General features: G+C 40.9%; 1 protein-coding gene across 1 annotated transcript in view; it reads right to left on the reverse strand.

Moving 5' to 3' along the window:
- gas2l3 (growth arrest-specific 2 like 3) overlaps positions 1–3,741 on the reverse strand; it is a 38,578-nt gene extending 34,837 nt beyond the window's left edge. The window contains exon 1 of the mRNA XM_020651698.3: positions 3,622–3,741. The gene's annotated coding sequence lies outside the window, so the exon portion shown is untranslated. The remainder of the gene's footprint in view (positions 1–3,621) is intronic.
- Between the last annotated feature and the right edge of the window lie 11,461 nt (positions 3,742–15,202).

Raw genomic sequence — 15,202 nt, forward strand, 5'->3', positions numbered from 1 at the left:
AACTGTCTCAAACAGGGACGTACAGCTTAATGTGCGCGCTTTTATTTTGATTCATTTATGGTGCTTTATATCCTCATCACAATACTGAACATTGTTATCGCACGTCGCATAATGAAATTCAAAAGTTGATGTTTTAAATGGTAAACGGACTTCATCTTTTCTAGTCTTCTCTGCTTTTCACAGCTCAGGTCACACCTACACATTCACACCCTGATGGTAGAGGCTGCTGAGTGAAGTGACCATCAGAAGTAACTGATCCCATTCATGAACCCCTTCTGGACGTTCACCAAACGTCAACATGTGGATTAAAGTGCAGAATTGGCACTAGAGGGGTTCCTACAGCTTCACCTTGGACATCTTCGGGCCTTGAATTGTTGACCACTTCGTGTGAGCAGGTTGTAAAACAATATGACACTATTAATGTCTGAAATCGGTTTAACCTCAGACTTCCATCAGTCAAATTTACAAACCAGTACGTCTCGTAACATTCAAATGTCACCCATCCACACCGCCATCGATGAATAATGCATGATGTTAACACAGTTACTAAATAGTAAACCTCTTTACATACACACACATTGACGATGACCAGCCACACCCACCCACCCACCACTCGCTCGCTCGCCCACCCACCAGTCCCCTCCTGTAAGCTGCACCCTAAATACACGAGGGCTAATCCAAGATTTCATTATCAACTCCATTGTGTCCACACACGCAGCATCACAGGCCATATGTGCCCACGTGCATTTTGAACTCATTAAGCCTTCTTTGTCTCTTCTGCTGTGTGTGTGTGTGTGTGTGCATGCTCTGGTCTCAACTTTCGGGACCCCTGGCAGCCCCACACTGCGAGGCCTGATGCCAAACATCAAGCAGATGGTGATTATTTATGAAGATGGTTTGGAATTGGGTCTGCTGCTCATTCACGGAGAGCGGAGCAGCGACAGCTTTGTCTCAAACACTGACGTATTGTTTCCCCCCCCCTCGCATTCTGCTGAGCGATCAGTAAACAGGAGTAGCTAAACCAAGCTGACGGTCACATGTAATAAAAATTAACTCACTTTGGCCACATGGGGGCAGCAAAAGAAAGTGTGCACACGACACTGAACAACTTTTAAATTATTGATCATTCTATCAATACATTGTGACTTCTATACATTTATTGGTTTAGCAAAAAGTTTTTTTCTCAACGTGGCACGCTCTTTAGTCGAGGAGCCTGGAGATGAAGGGGCTGCATCGTTTCACAGTTTGTTCTTACATTTCATTCTAAGCGTCTTCCAAGTCCACTTCTCTCCTGCTGGATTGCAAACAAGAGGGCATCTTTTTTTGTCACCTGTTGCCATAGTGAATCGGACTATCAGGGCTCCATTAATGTTGGCTCTTTATAGTCGTGATGCACACCCTGAACATGTATAGTGAATCTTCTCAGAGTCAATTTGATCCAAGTGGAATCAGCTGTTCTGGAGCCGGACACTGTGCGTTTCCAGCCTGAGGGGTAAATCAACTCAGAGCTTCTTTCTGAAACGAGCCCCCTGGGTCAAACCAGCAGGGTCAGCAGACCCATCAGCTGATTGATGTTCGGATCAATACATCAGATGTGATCTTGATTGGATGTAGAACTGTTAGGATGTTGCATGTTGTAGTACATTTTCCATGGACAGCATGTGAGGATGAACAATAATGACACTCCACTCTCATTCAGACTCCAGTCCTACTTATAGTGACATAATCACAGTGTGGAAAGTGGAACAATTAATTCACAGCTGTAATCACAGCTCCCTGGTTCCAGAGCTCTGCCTCGCCTCCTTTATGTCACATGTGAGTGAATGAAAAGAAAGGAAATGAGCACTCAGCCTGGTTATGATGCTAAATCACAAGGTCAAGTACATCAAACTATGTTGTTGCGAGAACAAAAATAAACACCAGTATGAGGTCATCGGCAGCGTCCGAGGGGCAGTGTTTGTGAAACGATCTTTTCCTGGTTTGAGGGAAACACCTGCCCAACCTCTTTACTTCATCCTTTTTCCTCCGTCAGGAAACCAGGACTGTTACATGTCAAAGGGCAGTTTTGACTTTTATCCCTTGTTGTTGTTGTTCTGGCACAATGGGTAATACAGTCCTACACCCCTGCAGGTCCACGAAGGGCACACCAGCAAGACATGTCAGTGGGTGCCTCGGGTGGTGCTTTCACGTGGTGTTGGACACAATCGGAAAAACGAGTTTCCACGTCGTAAAATGTACAAAAACACGAGCTCAACTCGGAAATAATGAGGTGCCCGACTACCCGACTTGACGTCAGAATCGTCATCAAATATGTTTTCTTAATGTTAACATACTTTTTAAAAAATTAATTCACGTATTGCAAATCGAGTTATTGCTCAAATATAACTTTTAACTGTTACATTTCACTGATCTTCTGTTTCTTGAATGCTGTTTTTTTGCTGTAGTTACAACAATCAGACTTTCTGAACTGAAATCACATGAACACACTGAAGTCGGAAGAAGGACTTCCCAACTCGGAAACTCGGCCCACCCCTAGCAGCACCTGAAGGCAGCATTTGAACCAGCATCATGAGGGTCTTTATGTGTCACAGGAGAGGGAGTCTCAACTCAACCTCCACCTGCTCCTCCTCACAAACACAACATTCACTTAAACCCACAGTATCCTCAGGAGACACTGTCCATATTATGCACCACTAAACTACTCATCCTCTTACCTATTTATTCCCACCTGCCAATCAAGGATAAATAAAAAGTGTACATGTTCCGTACCTGAGAGCTGTTGTTGTTTCACAATCAACACAAGCACGAACAGGACAGGACGGTCATTATGTAAGAGGGAAATCTGTACACACAGGGACACTAATTGGTTTAAGTAGTAGCCTCGAAAAGGAAAGTGCTTCATTTACCTACCTGTTTGATCACAACCACAGACTCTGGGGGGGGGGGGGGGGGGGGGGGGTGCACACAACTATCAGGCTCTACTGATAGTTAATAGGTGAATTAATTTATCACAGACTGTTGTTGTGTTAAAGCAGCAGGTGATCAAGGCATAGCAGGGAACAGTCAAAGTAAACAAACCGGAAACACCAGCAGATAATTATACACCAGAGAAAAAATAACTAAACAACAACCTAAGATAAGACAACAAATGACTGAAAGAGGGAAAAAAACTAAATCATCTTGAATGGCATGAATGAAGTAGAACAGCCAATAAAATGCCCTTCAACACAAAAACTAAATATATTACGTAGAGTGGTAGATAGAAATGTAAAATACATTTTAAAAAGATGCACAGTTGACCTTTAAAAATCTTGAAAAATGCAGACATGACCGCAACTATCGCGTCATTTTGCGAACATCTTAAGGCTTGTCAAAGCATGTCGTTTTATTCCACGAGACTTAAAATGAAAACTGAACGTCAATTATAGACTACACATAACACAAAAAATATTATTCAGTGTTTTATCTCCATACCAGCTTTCACGAGGCTCCCTCGTGGATTTTTGGGGAGAAAGGGACTTTGGGGGAAAAGTTTTGCACAATGTAGGCGAAAAAGTTGTTGGATAAACTTTCCCCCTCGATTCTCCTTCAGAAATAACTTTATCAAAGTTTCACACTCACCAGCTCCAGTGAAGGGTTTCGGGTCTTCACACAGAAAGTCCGGGGAGTTTGTATTAGTTAGAAACCAGAAAGCGTTGATCCTTGTGGAAGTCTTCAGCAGGAGTTACTCATGTTCTCCGCTGCTCAGTGTTTGTGGGCTGCGCTGTTCGAACCAGCCAATCAGAGCGCTCGAGTAGCTGGGGGCGGGGCCACAGGCGCACCTGAGTGTCATTTTACTGAATGATGAAAACCCATTCATAGCAATTAAATATAAGTGCCTTAAAAAAAGCTTTATAGAAAGTACGAATCAAGTATGGGATGATGAGTAACATATGAAGAAACAACACGGGAATGATTTTTATATTTGAACTTTCACACTGTTCCTAAGCAGACTTTTACTTCTCCAGGGTTGACACAACTTCCTGTAAGGATGTGTAGGTTTTAAAAAAATATCTTTTTTTAAGGTCTATTTCTTTGGATTGTAATGCGTGAGAGAATTATGGGGTTCAAAAATGATAAAAAAAAATGATCTTCCAGGAATAAGGAAGAGAACTATCATGTGAAATGTGCATTTGGAAATAAGTCCACATGTTGAGAATGTTAAGCCTTAACGCCAAGAATTAAGTTAAGCTGATGTATAAATAGCAATAAAAAAATACAGGGGAGAAAGCTTTTGTAAATCAGAGGAGGAAGATTTTATGATAATCTGCTTCATACCGAGGCTGAATGATATCAAGGGGGGAAGGGACATTGTGATATCTCTTCTTTCTGAAATGTACAAAAACAAGGGCAAGTTCTTTCAAACAAATGTCTCTCTCTCTCTCTCTCTCTCTCTCTCTCTCTCTCTGTGCATTCAGGGTTAGCATGTCATTATCTGTAAATCTTCATGTCAATTACTGATGTAATGAGTCCTCATCACTTCTGCTACACCTAAAACAGTTCGGCCCGCCCTGTATGAGGAATCAAAAATGAATCATGCTTTTTTTGGGAGGATTTAAAATTTCAGAGAGAGAGAGAGAGAGAGAGAGAGAGAGAGAGAGAGAGAGAGAGAGAGAGAGAGAGGGAGAGAGACATATTGGAGAATGATATGTGGGAAAGAAGCCACAGGTCAGGTCCGAACCAACAACAGCCTCTATACATGGGGCACGCGCACTAACCAATAAGCTACGGGTGACCCAAGTGTTCTTTTTTTTTATACACCAACACATTTTTTTTTAAAACACCCTGAGGGAATAGCTGGTAGCTAACTTTAATATCATCTGACTGCATGGAAATGTAGTGAGAGCATGTAATATGTGCACATGCTGAGTGAGAAAGCAGAGCTTGTTGGAAAAAGTCATTTTCTTGTTTCACTAACTTCTGACTTCTGCGATGTGTTTACTGCAAACACTCGTGATTTATTGTGCAGCCCGACTTTATACTGAACATTTGTCTTTTGATTTAAGAGCACACTGCAGAAGCCTTTAAATGTCTTTTTCAGACCTTAACATATAGTTTGAATATTTTATCATCAACATTCTTTGTGCTAGTTTTTGTATTTTGTTTCCTCTATCAAATGCATGTTCACATTTTGCAAAAGGTAGAACTGCCACTTTATCACTTAACAGGTTTAAAAAAAAAATAAGGAAAAGGAATTGGACGGGCGGGAATGCATTGTTCTTACTTTTAAAACTGTCAGCAAATCAAGAGAATTAGTTGAGATGTTTTCGCCCACTTGTACATCTTTCTGACATGTTGTTGATAGTGATGCACTCACAGTGACACAGGTCAGTGGTTCATCTTCTATATTGTAGATAAGCTGAGAGAAAAGTAGAAAGAGAGAAGCGGCTGTAGCTCAAGCTGTTATGGGGACTTGGGTTGGGACCTGGGAGGGTCACCGGTTCAAGTCCCGGTGCAAACCAAAGTATGGAAGTTGGTCAGGTTGCTGGAGAGATGACAGTTCCTGAGTACTGCAGAGGTGCCCTTGAGCAAGGCACTGAACCCCCCAACAGCTCTGAGGTGCTTCTTGTGTAGCAGCCCCCCCCCTCAATCTGACATCTCTCCATTAGTGCAGGTCCACAGGTCCTGTTTGTGCGTTTTGTGAGTGTTGGGGGAGCCCGGTTCAGTCTGCTACAGTACAGTACCAATTTATTTGCGTTTCCACCGTCAAAAGTAATGGTACTAAAATAAGGGATCCGTACCGTCCTACTGTTTTGGTACCCTTCTGTTGGGGTGCCAAGAGTACCGATCCGACCCTAAAGGGTTCCTTTCTTTACTGTGTCCCTGTTGTTCTTGAGCGTTTGACTTAACTAACAGCTGGCTATGATGTCACACTATTATAGCTGACGCGTTTTACACTCCACTTACCAAAATAATAAGGGTAAGGCTGAAAACGCAAGCAAGTTCAGGGTTCTTCGTACAGACCTGAACCAAACCGGACCGCTTGGTGGACACGTGTGTCAGAAGCCTCTCTCTCAGTAACAGATTGTAAAAACCAGAATTTCCCCTCAGGGATGTAATGAATGTGATGAAATAAAGAAAAAAGACCAAGTATAAAATGAAAACAAAGACGTGAGGAACCCGAGGCAGCAGCTTTCATGAAAGTCTCTTGTTTCTGGACATTTGTGACAGAAACGTTATGATGTTAAAGTACATTAAACATTAAACTGAGACGCTCACTATCGAGGCCCACTGGCCCACTTCACGTTGAACAATGAGGAGGATGCGTCTCTCTACATCAGATCACGAATAGTTCAGGGGCTTTTTCAGGGCTGCTTGGTCTCATGGGGGGGGGGGGGGGGGGCAGGCAGGTTTGTGTTGAGTTTCAGCCGCACCCTTACCATTGTGCAGTGAAACCATGGCAACCTCCTCTTGAACCTCGTTTTGTTATAAATACTTCAGGAAACAGTCTTCCAGCTGCCCAGCTCTCCTCCCTGCCAGCTGACTCCTTGAAGCTCCCTGAAACTGGAGCTGAGACACACAACACATTTAACAGTTACCTATTTTAATGGGTTTGATTAGTGCCTTGGTGAGCAGGTTAAACTTTAGCCCTGCGTCTCCTCTACAAACACACAGTTCACCCTCTGTGAACCCGCAGACCTGATACGCTGCTAAACAGTAACAGCGTGTCTGATAAAGGTCATTTTCTTAACAGCAGATTTGGGATTGTTCCTTTAAAGATCTGAAGCACAATATATACTTTGCAGTTTAGCTTGTACTACATGTGTTATTAGGCATTGCCATTCCACTAAAATTAAACTATTTTTTTTTTTTTAAAAAGAGGAAAAGTGAGTAAAATGTCATTGAGATCCAGTGATCAGGGTGAACACGCTCCAAATGTTTCAGATGCATTATGGGAAAAGTTTAAGAAGCTGAAGGTTCAGTGAGAGATTTATGGGACATTGAGAAGCACAAATAGTCAATTCCTGAAATCATTTGAAGATATGATCTCATGTTATCATGAACAGAAAGGCTCTTTCAGTTATATGTAGTAATATGTGAACGGGCTTTCAGAACACCGCAGCTCTTGATCCAGCCTCCATCTCTTAAACTAATCTGCCCCCTACTGATGGAAATCTACAACACACACTCGTCCACTGAACAGAGATCGTCCACAGGAAGAGAAGGATCTGAAACAGAAGGAGAGGTAAGTAACACAAAGTTAAACAGGAAATAAATAATGAAACAACAAAAAAAGAAAACATAACCTAAGAGTCAGAGCTGCACATGACAGTGGAATGCTTCAACGCAGGGACTCGGGTTGCAAATTAACCAGAAACTGAATGTATGGCATGGAAATGTTCATTGCATGTGTCCCTGTAAAATAAATACATCAAATAAATGAAAATAGATTGATTAAAAAATTGACATGGCATGCTATGTAAACAGACATTAGTTGAGTCCAATGTGTGTTAATGTAACACATTGTGTCTGATTTAGAGACGTAACATTCATGTAGAGTTAAGTTATTTGTTGCATGTGACATTCTGAAGTCAGACAATTTGTTTGAGTGTTATCTAATTACTTTCCATTAAATAATATATCTAAGGTTTGTCTTACAGTACAGGTGCATGAGCAGGTAAACTAAAGTATAGTTTAATGTATTTGTATTCTGTCTGTGGTAGTCCTCACTCTTAATTCATGTCATGTTTTTTAAGTTCAGTTTTTAATTGTAAGCTGCTGTTATTATTATTGTTTAAAGATTTATTTATGTTTTTTTAAGCATTTATTTCAGAGATAGGACAGTGGATAGAGTCAGAAACTTGGGAGAGTGAGTGGGGAATGACATGCGGGAAAGGAGCCATAGGTGGGATTTGAACCCGGGCCACCCGCTCTTGTGGACTATAGCCTCTGTACATGGGGTGCTCTCACTAACCGTTAAGCTACCAGCACCCTGTTTGCTGCTATTATTAAGTGCTTTATCAATTACATGTGCGTGTGTGTGTGTGTGTGTGTGTGTGTGTGTGTGTGTGTGTGTGTGTGTGTGTGTGTGTGTGTGTGTGTGTGTGTGTGTGTGTGTATTAAAAGTGTCTGTAATTCACAAGAGAACCTGAAAGTTGGTTAAGAAAAGTGCTCAAAGGACTTCATGTGAAGGTGATATTTCAAAGAAGAGGGTCTCTTCTGTTTTCTGTCTTTTTTTTAGGCACACTTATTGATTAGTTCATTTTCAAAGAGAAACTTGTTTTTATTGCGTTATGACGTTATGACGTTATTCTTTTCATTGTCTTTAGATGAGGAAGATTTGTTCTGCAGCACCCTTTAAAAAAGAAGTGCAATAAAAAAGGTGTCCACCAGAGGGCAGATATGGGAGTGTGGAGATGCCACTAAAAGGTCACCATCAGCAGCAGCACACAGCCAGGCAGCACAGCCTCCAGTGCAGCTCTACTGGTGCAGGGTCAAGTACAGTCTCTGATGACATACAGGCAACACTGAGTGACCCCTCCAGTCACACTGAAGACATATAACTGACCTGTTTCACATAATGTAATGCTGTAATCAAACACCCACCATTAGACTATTTATACATTTTATGTCCAATAACTTAATCCTGTAAATACAGAAATATCCTTGGACTGAAGCATTTATGTTTTCTCAGCTGCACAGCCGTCTGAAACAGACAGCCTCTAGACACTTTAAGTACTTTTATCTTGACAAATAATATATCTGTAAAACAGCACCTTAAAGTAGGCACAGACTGTTTTACAAATTGAACGATCTCCTTTAAGACACTTCTGTAGCTTGCAACATGAATGCTGCCTCGACCTGTAGGTCTAACTCTGATCTGTACAGGTCTGATTTAAACTGTGTTTTAAATTGGACATGGGTGTTTATTCTTATTCCTGCACGTGTGATGTACATTTTCTTGTTATAGGTCTATATATATATTTTCATTTTTATAGGTGTTTCTTCAAATCTTCATTCGGGTTGATACAGATGTGAGGGAGGACAGCAGGTTGTTAGATGTAACAAATGTTTAACGTCATGTGAGTCTTACTTGAGTGAAACACTTTTACCCAGACAAAACTCATTTACATTTTTAAATTTACAACATGCAAAACACTTTTCACGAACGCTGAGACACATTCACAAGTGACATTTAAACTCCTGTGAGGAGTTTTGAGTTGTTCGTCAACAGGCAAGGCAGGCAACTGCTTGGGGCCCCAGACCAGTAAGGGGGCCCCTGAGGGTTCACAAACTTAAACCAAAGCAGACACCAAAATTTCAGTATAGGAAACCTCCATCTGGGGGCCCCATCTGACAGCGCTCACTCTTGTGAGCTGAATGCATTATTGCAGTGAATAACAAAATTGTCAATAAAATAAAGAAAGAAAATTGAAGAGGAATTCTCCGTCTACAGGAGAGAAAAAAGAAACTGGAAAAAAGGAGGAAGAGGAGTAAGCGTCGTCTGGCAGACATAATAGTGATGAATGCTGGATGACCCCTCGATTTTTGCCAAGACTCTAGCATCACCACTGAGCATGAAGATTGATGACTTCTGTATAGGTTCTTTTAAATACTGAAACCACTGCTGCAGGGTAGGTGTTTGATGAAAGGATTAACAGCACACTGCAGAAACATCCATCCATGTTCCTCCGCTTGTCCGAGGTGGGGTCGCGATGGCAGCAGGCAAAATGAGTCGACCCAGACTTCCCTCTCCCCAGCAACGCTTTCCAGCGCCTCCTTGGGGATTCTGAGGCGTTCCCAGGCCAGACTGGATATTTAATCCCTCGATGGCTCTACCCCAGGGTCTCCTCCCAGTTGGGCGTTCCTGTAAAAACCTCCCAAGGGGGAGGCATCCAGGAGGCGTCCTAATCAGATACCCGAACCACCTCAACAGCCTCCTCTCAAAGGAGTAGCAGCTCTACTCCGACCTCTCCCCCAATGTCTGATCTCCTCACCCTCTCTCTAATGTCTGACGTTGAGCCAACCCGACTGTCAACCTTTCCCCGACTCGTGAATGTGACCCTGAGATACTTGAACTCCTTGACTTGGGGGCAAAGACTCCCTCCACTGCAGAAGCAAACTTAGATTTTTACATTTGAAAGCAGGATGAGATTTTGGGTTTGAAATCATAGCTAGCTTATACACAAACAGAAAAAAAAGAAACAGTTCTTCAATCAGAGCTTTACAAAATATTCCCCTTCCTTAAAATATCTGACAAACAAATTTGCTGTATTAACAAGAGGATATACTTTTCAAAGCTTCATGATGAACTTTTGGTTCATGTTGGTTTCGGTGCCTCCTGTGGACTATCACTCATTGAGAGTCTTTACCGTGAGAATAGGCCGGCCCGCAGAAATGGCAGGTTCCCTTAAAAAGCCCTCCAAGGATATGATTTATGATTTAATGATTTAATGTTGGCGCAAGCCTCCTGGCTAACATTAGCTCCCTTTGCCTGGCTCCCATCAGCCTTTGGAGCTGACTCAAATAAGTTGGTTAACAAGTTCTTGTTGGGGTCAAATGCCCGAGCCAGCTCCCTCCTTTTCTTCTTCTTTCTTTTCTGGCATGCTAACTGTGTGCAGGTCTTATAGCGGCTTTACTGATTGTGAAATAACTGACTTAACAGCTAACAAAGTAACATTACAAAAAAAACGTCTCATCATTTTTAAGAAGAAGGGGTTTACAATTTTCACTTCACTGAAGTAACAATCAATAAAATGTGTGTTTTGAGGTATTTATGTGTCAAATAAAATGTGGTCATTGTTGCTAAAATTAGGTTGGACTGTGTTTTTTTTTTTTTGCTAACCTCCATGCTCCCTCCCCACAGGACTGGACCCGAGAAAGCGTTCCCCTTTATCCCCCTTATGGACGGCCTTGCATGAGAAAACATGTGGCTGTTTCTGCAGCGTGCAGAGAAACACTTTGACCGACAACCTCTTCCGCTGCGGTGGAATCAGGCTTTTCAAATGTCTTTATAAAAGTGGTACATTTAGTCGTTGATCGTCTCAGTTGCTTTTATAGATCTCAAAAAAAAAAAAGCATCACTATCAGTTTTACTCTTTTTCACAGTTCAAAACCTCGTCTGGTGCCAAACGTCTGCATTTTGACCCAGTCATTTGAGCGAAGTTGACTTTAACAGAGTGATGTAAGAGGGTGTTATAGTTCTCTAATTTGATTTCCTTCTTGCCACATATCTTCATTTCTGTTAAACAAGGCAAGAAAACATTTCCTGTCACCACAGAACTAGTGTGAAGCAGTCCATGCTTGTTTTCCATCCCAGAACAGTCTCTCTCCCTGAAGAAGGAACATATTAATCAAGAGCGTTGCTTTGCAGGTGCAAAGTGATCGTGATGGATAACCAGTACACAGAGCCTCGCCTCAAGAGGGCTCTCTATAGAAGCTATATGTGCTATCAAAGCTGCTTTTCCACTACAGCTGAATCTTTAAGTATTTTCCACAAACATTCTCACTGTTTGGTACAAATTTCAAACTTTATCACAGACGAGCGGTCCGGAAAACGTGCTGGGATTAGCAGTGTGTATTTTTATAACAAATGTTTGTTAAAACTAAGATCATTTCATTTTCACATCTGTTTTCAGGAAAGTTTGGATTATACTGATTCAATGCAATTCTATGTGTTTCAAAGCCACACAGAGCAGTAGCACAGAAAGAAAAAACAAAAACAAGAAGAGCAAAGACAGTGCAACGTGTACTAAAATATATAAAATGAAATGTTAATGACAATTTAAATAAGTAGACTAAAGATTTCAGTGGGCACAGACTAGCTGATGATGTCACATGCTGATCAGCCAATCATTTTCAGTCATTTTGTACTTTTAATGATGAAAATCTATTTTTAGACCAAAGCCCCATGTCACTGAGTCCTGAGTGTGAATTGTCCTTAGATTTGAACCCCAGCAATAACTTGCACATTGAATAAGCCTTGGATATCATTAACATCTACATTACTTGTTATGAATTGGTGAAATAAAGATGATCGATACTACAGTCTCTAAGTGATGACAGGCTGTATGCTTTCATGGAGATTCCTGTATACAAAACCAAAAAAATTCCCACGTTGTAGTTCCATGTGCGCCCTGTGTCTTCTGCATTACTTTCAGCTGCATTAGGATCACTATCCTGCCACTGCCTCCCTCCCCTAATCTCCCAGCATGCATCATCCTCCAACTGTGACTGTATCCACTTGAAAATCTCTCAACTGATCCCTCCAAGTACAATATGTTCCTAACGCAATGAGGAGTATCCACCCGCCTGTTTGGAGGTGATGCATGGCTGCCAGAAGATGGAGCCCTTTTCCACCAAATGACTGAACATGACTTCAGACACACAGAGCAGAGAGCAGAGCTTTGCACCTCATGGCAAGAGGAGGCCACAGGGAGCGGGGAGGTGTAAGGACGTTACAAGCAGTTAGCTTCCCACTGGGATCTTTTGTCTAGGGGCTTGGAGGCAGCTTGGGCTTACTGGCCCCATTTGCACCATATGCCATGAGATGCCTGGCTGTCACATCAGATGAGGACCTCCGTGTGATGGCATAACTGACCGAGCAGCTTTCAAGTGCACATTCACAGCCACTGAACACCATGCAATCACTTTTTTAGATTTACACTTTAAATGGACGGCTGCAAAGATTTCAAGTTGAAAGTACTTTTCATTTACAAACCTAAAGCCCACATTTCCTTTAACATATTGGAGTGGTACAGTCCAATTCATCGACATCTAATCTTGTTGGGATGAGTGCATGAATGATTGGAAATTAAATGATATTTAATACGGATGTGGTACCAAATAATATAATCTACTGGAAGTCAGTGGCTACACCCTTTATTGACAATTCCCCTTTACATAAAGACTATTGCAATAAGGGCCTTTTGTCTGCTGTTTTGGCATTTCAATTAGCCTCCAGATTATTATGAATGGTCAGAAATGGTAAGCCTCACACAGGATAAGAGGACACTAACAATATTTGGTCTTATAATACTAGGCAACATAAAGTAGTAACATTATGTTGTTCCCTAATCACATTGACAGATATTTCCAATATGATATGTGGGAAAAAAACATAATAATCCTTAGGTCAGATATCAAAGAATAACTACATTATTACATATAACTTCACGCTCCATCCGCATAACAGGCTACACAATCAATTCTTCAAGTAAAACTGATTATCTCGCATTGGAATAATAATAATATTCTAATAATAGTCTACCATTGACGCCTTCTTTATGAAATGCCCTAATGCACCAACATAAGTAAGCCATTTTCTCACAATCCCGTCATGTCACAGCACACATTTCCACGATGGCTGAGGCTCTTATTGCAAATGAGTTGAGAAAATTCATCTTAAAGCATACTATTTAAAATAATTTACATTACCAATATAAGAGCCAATGTGTCATTAGTGAATTACATTCATGCAGTAGTAACTTAAGAGGAATTTAACCGTGCTTTTGTTTGTTTTTTACAACAAAATGAATCATTAGTTCATGCTTTCTTTGTGATAATACCGCTTTACTGTTATCTTGTAGATGAACTTTATTAAGTGGTAAAACAAAGAAAACACATGCTAAATTGACAGTAGCATACTCAACCATAAACTCGATTTATAAAGGGGTTCTCAAGTAAAATAACTCGTTTTATTTGGTAGCAAATTTTCCAAAATGGTACTATAATCTAAGGGTAGCGTAAACTGTAAATGTCTTTAATAATGTGTATTCAAAGCTAAGGTAAACACATGCTAATGCTAACGAGCTAGATAGCATGAGCAACAACGTGCTTTAAACACACAAACTGTGTTTACGGTTTTTCCTGTTATGAAACTAACTCAGTATGTTGTGCTGCATATTATCAAACCATGACACCAGAAACACAAGGCTGTATAATATGTGAGCCGTTTTCATTATGAGATAAACTAGTTAGCATTGTAAGCAGTCTGAATAAAGAGTTAGAATAATCGCAGCTAGCGTTAGCGCACAAACAAGTCCGAGAAAACACGGACTAATACAAAAAATAAAAGCGGAGATAAAATTGACTTCTACCGACACGAAATAGTAGAGAAATCCACCCTTTTTAACATGAGATAAACGGTGTGTTAATTGGATTAGTGTTCGGAACATGTTCGTCGTAATTTATCAAAGTTAGCCACCAGTAGGATGAGCGGGCTAGCGGCGCTACGTGAAGTTAGCCCGTGATTCTGAGGACGGATGGGGAGTCCAAACGCGCGTCGGGTGAGCTCGGGTGTGCCGCAGTTTGCTTCAAAAAAGAGCACAATGTTTGAAAATCAAACACAGGGACACGCACTTCTCTGCTGTCTAGTGTCAATTCCTCAAAATGGGGTCTGCTAACGTACGTCTCCGCCATTTTGTGACAGGTTTTTCATTGAGCAAAGGGGTACGTGTAATGGTTGAATGTGTAACCCCATCAAGAAGATCCGCTTGTTCCAGAAGGGATCAGGAGTAATCTAAAACCATCCCGGGAGAGAAAAGACAGGGACAGGGGCCGCTTACCACCCTGGTGACAAGTTTACACAAACAAATGGCATCGTTTAAAAAAAAAAAAGAAAGACTGAAGTGACCACATGTGAATCACCAACAAGTTTGACAAATTATTCTAAACGGTATTTAGGCGAATAGTTTTTGCAGTTTGTGATGTCTTGGCACTAAACGAGTTAGGTATACAAATTGGCATTTTACCAATACACGCAACTTGTTGCCTGAATTATCCCCCAAATGATTTTTATTTGACACAATAAAATACAAATCCACATTACAGTACGCTGTTTGTTTCACGTTTAAAAAATGAACCAAATCCCTCCTTATTACTGTTAAATATGACACCAAAAACATCAATGTCAATAACCACTTTTAAAAAGACCCTGTTTTTCTGAACTAGCTTATTTTCTTCTACATTGTCTGGAATTACTGCGTTGGGAAATAAAGATTACCCGTATACCTTTAAAATAAATGTATGGAGTAGGCTATATGATTTCATGGTATGTTTTGTTTCACATAGTTTTTTTTTTAAATACTGCAGCTGTATTTGTATGAATATGAAATATTAATGGGTGAATATAGTTTTATTATCAATGAAAATATCCTATTAGGACTTAAATAAGATCAATGTTTAGAAGATCCTTATTTGAAACCGGTTACACACTGAGACT

This window comes from Labrus bergylta, chromosome 23, assembly GCF_963930695.1.
Source record: "Labrus bergylta chromosome 23, fLabBer1.1, whole genome shotgun sequence".
Classification (NCBI taxonomy): Eukaryota; Metazoa; Chordata; class Actinopteri; order Labriformes; family Labridae; genus Labrus; species Labrus bergylta.